Source organism: Dama dama, unplaced genomic scaffold (assembly GCF_033118175.1).
Source record: "Dama dama isolate Ldn47 unplaced genomic scaffold, ASM3311817v1 ptg000082l, whole genome shotgun sequence".
In the NCBI taxonomy this organism is placed as follows: domain Eukaryota; kingdom Metazoa; phylum Chordata; class Mammalia; order Artiodactyla; family Cervidae; genus Dama; species Dama dama.
In genome coordinates this window covers 3096570-3102195 of record NW_026870900.1, presented here as the reverse complement: position 1 = coordinate 3102195, position 5626 = coordinate 3096570, and positions in this window count along the sequence as shown.

The window sequence follows — 5626 nt, the reverse complement described above, 5'->3', positions numbered from 1 at the left end:
CAGGGAGAGCAAGAGGCCCAACTTGCCCCTAGGTCGGCTTGCCCCGTCCCACACAGGCAGCCAGCCCAGCAGCAGCCTGGCAGTCTCTGGCTCCCCCGAGCTCTCTGCCGGTGTAGGGGGCAGGAACAGACGTGTGCATGTCGTTCTGACTTGGCCTGGGAGTGTGTTCCCCCTGCCTGGCCCCCAGGCTCAGGGGCAAGGGCCCGGAGAGAGCATCACCCCGAAGCGCTTTTTTCCCGGGCTTGGGAGCATTGTGCTTGCCTGGCGGGAACAGCAGGCGCGAGTGTTGGCAAACCGGCCTTTGGAGGCAGTCGGGGAGGTCTCCAGCGGGAGAGGGCCGGTCATGCTCAGAGGCCCCACAGGCCAGGGGCAGGACCCAGCAGGGCCCCTGCCCCTGGCCAGCCTTGCCCAGACCTTCCTGGCCTCCGGGGGTACTGCCCCACCAAGGGGCAGGCTGCGGGGACTGGGTCCAGACATTCCCGGGCGCCTCACCAAGTTCATCCCCGCTGGTGCCTTTCCCTGGGACTAGGCCTCGGTTGAGGCCTCCTTGGAGAGGAGGTTGCTGGCAGGGGCTGTCTCCACACTGCAAGGTGCTGGAGCTCAGAGGGCCTCGTCAGATGGAAGGGACCAGCAAGGGGCTGGATGCCCAAGACCTCTTTGTCCCAGCAGCCTCAGGGCAGCAGGGAGACCAAGAGGCCCAACTTGCCCCTAGGTCAGCTCTGCCCCTTCCCACACAGGCGGCCAGCCCAGCAGCTGCCTGACAGACTCTGGCTCCCGCGAGATCTCTGCCGGTGCAGGGGGCAGGAACAGACGTGTGCATGTGGTTCTGCCTTGGCCTGGGAGTGTGGATCACCTGCCTGGCCCCCAGGCTCAGGGGCAAGGGCCCGGAGAGAGCACCACCCCGAAGCGCTTTTCTCCCCGGCTTGGGAGCATTGTGCGCGCCTGGTGGGAACAGTGGGCGGGAGTGCTTGCAAACCGGCCTTTGGAGGCAGCCGGGGAGGTCTTCCAGTGGGAGAGGGCCGGTTGTGCTCAGAGGCCCCACAGGCCAGGGGCAGGACCCAGGAGGGCCCCTGCCCCTGGCCAGCCTTGCCCAGACCTTCCTGCCTCCGGGCGTACAGCCCCACCAAGGGGCAGGCTGCGGGGACTGGGTCCAGACATGCCCGGCCGCCTCCCCAGGCTCATCCCTGCTGGTGCCTTTCCCCTGGGCCTAGGCCTCGGTTGAGGCCTCCTTGGAGAGGAGATTGCTGGCAGGGGCTGTCTCCACACTGCAAGGTGCTGGAGCTCAGAGGGCCTCGTCAGAGGGAAGGGACCAGCAAGGGGCTGGATGCCCAAGACCTCTTTGGCCCAGCAGCCTCAGGGCAGCAGGGAGAGCAAGAGGCCCAACTTGCCCCTAGGTCGGCTCTGCCCCTTCCCACACAGGCGGCCAGCCCAGCAGCTGCCTGACAGATTCTGGCTCCCCTAAGCTCTCTGCCGGCGCAGGGGGCAGGAACAGACGTGTGCATGTGGTTCTGCCTTGGCCTGGGGGTGTGTTCCCCCTGCATTGCCCCCAGGCTCAGGGGCAAGGGCCCGGTGAGAGCACCACCCCGAAGCGCTTTTCTCCCGGGCTTGGGAGCATTGTGCCCGCCTGCTGGGAACAGTGGGCGGGAGCGCTTGCAAACCGGCCTTTGGAGGCAGCCGGGGAGGTCTTCCAGTGGGAGAGGGCCGGTTGTGCTCAGAGGCCCCACAGGCCAGGGGCAGGACCCAGCAGGGCCCCTGCCCCTGGCCAGCCTTGCCCAGAACTTCCTGGCCTCCGGGGGTACTGCCCCACTAAGGGGCAGGCTGCGGGGACTGGGTCCAGACATTCCCGGGCGCCTCCCCAGGTTCATCCCCGCTTGTGCCTTTCCCTGGGACTAGGCCTCGGTTGAGGCCTCCTTGGAGAGGAGGTTGCTGGCAGGGGCTGTCTCCACACTGCAAGGTGCTGGAGCTCAGAGGGCCTCGTCAGATGGAAGTGACCAGCAAGGGGCTGGATGCCCAAGACCTCTTTGGCCCAGCAGCCTCAGGGCAGCAGGGAGAGCAAGAGGCCCAACTTGCCCCTAGGTCGGCTCTGCCCCTTCCCACACAGGCGGCCAGCCCAGCAGCTGCCTGACAGACTCTGGCTCCCCCGAGCTCTCTGCCGGTGCAGGGGTCAGGAACAGACGTGTGCATGTGGTTCTGCCTTGGTCTGGGAGTGTGGACCCACTGCCTGGCCCCCAAGCTCAGGGGCAAGGGCCCGGAGAGAGCAACACCCCGAAGTGCTTTTCTCCCGGTCTTGGGAGCATTGTGCGTGCCTGGCGGGAAGAGCGGGCGGGAGTGTTGCAAACCGGCCTTTGGAGGCAGCCGGGGAGGTCTTCCAGTGGGAGAGGGCCGGTTGTGCTCAGAGGCCCCAGAGGCCAGGGGAAGGACCCAGCAGGGCGCCTGCCCCTGGCCAGCCTTGCCCAGACCTTCCTGGCCTCCGGGGGTACTGCCCCACCAAGGAGCAGGCTGCGGGGACTGGGTCCAGACATGCCCGGGCGCCTCCCCAGTCTCATCCCCGCTGGTGCCTTTCCCCTGGGCCTAGGCCTCGGTTGAGGCCTCTTGGAGAGGAGGTTGCTGGCAGGGGCTGTCTCCACACTGCAAGGTGCTGGAGCTCAGAGGGCCTCGTCAGAGGGAAGGGACCAGCAAGGGGCTGGATGCCCAAGACCTCTTTGGCCCAGCAGCCTCAGGGCAGCAGGGAGAGCAAGAGGCCCAACTTGCCCCTAGGTCGGCTCTGCCCCTTCCCACACAGGCGGCCTGCCCAGCAGCTGCCTGACAGACTCTGGCTTCCCTAGCTCTCTGCCGGTGTAGGGGGCAGGAACAGACGTGTGCATGTCGTTCTGACTTGGCCTGGGAGTGTGTTCCCCCTGCCTGGCCCCCATGCTCAGGGGCAAGGGCCCGGAGAGAGCAGCACCCCGAAGCGCTTTTCTCCCGGGCTTGGGAGCATTGTGCGTGCCTGGCGGGAACAGCGGGTGGGAGTGCTTGCAAACCGTCCTTTGGAGGCAGACGGGGAGGTCTTCCAGCGGGAGAGTGCCGGTTGTGCTCAGACGCCCCACAGGCCAGGGGCAGGACCCAGCAGTGTCCCTGCCCCTGGCAGCCTTGCCCAGACCTTTCTGGCCTCCGGGGGTACTGCGCCACCAAAGGGCAGGTTGGGGGGACTGGGTCCAGACACGCCCGGGCGCCTCCCCAGGCTCATCCCCGCTGGTGCCTTTCCCCTGGGCCTAGGCCTCGGTTTAGGCCTCCTTGGAGAGGAGGTTGCTGGCAGGGGCTGTCTCCACACTGCAAGGTGCTGGAGCTCAGAGGGCCTCGTCAGAGGGAAGGGACCAGCAAAGGGCTGGATGCCCAAGACCTCTTTGACCCAGCAGCCTCAGGGCAGCAGGGAGAGCAAGAGGCCCAACTTGCCCCTAGGTCGGCTCTGCCCCGTCCCACACAGGCAGCCAGCCCAGCAGCAGCCTGGCAGTCTCTGGCTCCCCCGAGCTCTCTGCCAGTGTAGGGGGCAGGAACAGACGTGTGCATGTCGTTCTGCCTTGGCCTGGGAGTGTGTTCCCCTGCCTGGCCCCCAGTCTCAGGGGCAAGGGCCCGGAGAGAGCACAACCCCGAAGCGCTTTTCTCCCGGGCTTGGGAGCATTTTGCGTGCTTGGTGGGAACACTGGGCGGGAGTGCTTGCAACCGGCCTTTGGAGGCAGCCGTGGAGGTCTTCCAGTGGGAGAGGGCCGGTTGTGCTCAGAGGCCCCACAGGCCAGGGGCAGGACCCAGCAGGGCCCCAGCCCCTGGCCAGCCTTGCCCAGACCTTCCTGCCTCCGGGGTTACAGCCCCACCAAGGGGCAGGCTGCGGGAACTGGGTCCAGACATGCCCGGGCGCCTCCCCAGGCTCATCCCCGCTGGTGCCTTTCCCCTGGGCCTAGGCCTCGGTTGAGGCCTCCTTGGAGAGGAGGTTGCTGGCAGGGGCTGTCTCCACACTGCATGGTGCTGGAGCTCAGAGGGCCTCGTCAGAGGGAAGGGACCAGCAAGGGGCTGGATGCCCAAGACCTCTTTGGCCCAGCAGCCTCAGGGCAGCAGGGAGAGCAAGAGGCCCAACTTGCCCCTAGGTTGGCTCTGCCCCTTCCCACACAGGCGGCCAGCCCAGCAGCTGCCTGACAGACTCTGGCTCCCCTGAGTTCTCTGCCGGTGCAGGGGGCAGGAACAGACGTGTGCATGTGGTTCTGCCTTGGCCTGGGAGTGTGTTCCCCCTGCATTGCCCCCAGGCTCAGGGGCAAGGGCCCGGTGAGAGCACCACCCCGAAGCGCTTTTCTCCCGGGCTTGGGAGCATTGTGCACGCCTGCTGGGAACAGTGGGCGGGAGCGCTTGCAAACCGGCCTTTGGAGGCAGCCGGGGAGGTCTTCCAGTGGGAGAGGGCCGGTTGTGCTCAGAGGCCCCACAGGCCAGGGGCAGGACCCAGCAGGGCCCCTGCCCCTGGCCAGCCTTGCCCAGACCTTCCTGGCCTCCGGGGGTACTGCCCCACCAAGGGGCAGGCTGCGGGGACTGGGTCCAGACATTCCCGGGCGCCTCCCCAGGTTCATCCCCGCTTGTGCCTTTCCCTGGGACTAGGCCTCGGTTGAGGCCTCCTTGGAGAGGAGGTTGCTGGCAGGGGCTGTGTCCACACTGCAAGGTGCTGGAGCTCAGAGGGCCTCGTCAGAGGGAAGGGACCAGCAAAGGGCTGGATGCCCAAGACCTCTTTGACCCAGCAGCCTCAGGGCAGCAGGGAGAGCAAGAGGCCCAACTTGCCCCTAGGTCGGCTTGCCCCGTCCCACACAGGCAGCCAGCCCAGCAGCAGCCTGGCAGTCTCTGGCTCCCCCGAGCTCTCTGCCGGTGTAGGGGGCAGGAACAGACGTGTGCATGTCGTTCTGACTTGGCCTGGGAGTGTGTTCCCCCTGCCTGGCCCCCAGGCTCAGGGGCAAGGGCCCGGAGAGAGCATCACCCCGAAGCGCTTTTTTCCCGGGCTTGGGAGCATTGTGCGTGCCTGGCGGGAACAGCAGGCGCGAGTGTTGGCAAACCGGCCTTTGGAGGCAGTCGGGGAGGTCTCCAGCGGGAGAGGGCCGGTCATGCTCAGAGGCCCCACAGGCCAGGGGCAGGACCCAGCAGGGCCCCTGCCCCTGGCCAGCCTTGCCCAGACCTTCCTGGCCTCCGGGGGTACTGCCCCACCAAGGGGCAGGCTGCGGGGACTGGGTCCAGACATTCCCGGGCGCCTCCCCAGGTTCATCCCCGCTGGTGCCTTTCCCTGGGACTAGGCCTCGGTTGAGGCCTCCTTGGAGAGGAGGTTGCTGGCAGGGGCTGTCTCCACACTGCAAGGTGCTGGAGCTCAGAGGGCCTCGTCAGATGGAAGGGACCAGCAAGGGGCTGGATGCCCAAGACCTCTTTGTCCCAGCAGCCTCAGGGCAGCAGGGAGACCAAGAGGCCCAACTTGCCCCTAGGTCAGCTCTGCCCCTTCCCACACAGGCGGCCAGCCCAGCAGCTGCCTGACAGACTCTGGCTCCCGCGAGATCTCTGCCGGTGCAGGGGGCAGGAACAGACGTGTGCATGTGGTTCTGCCTTGGCCTGGGAGTGTGGATCACCTGCC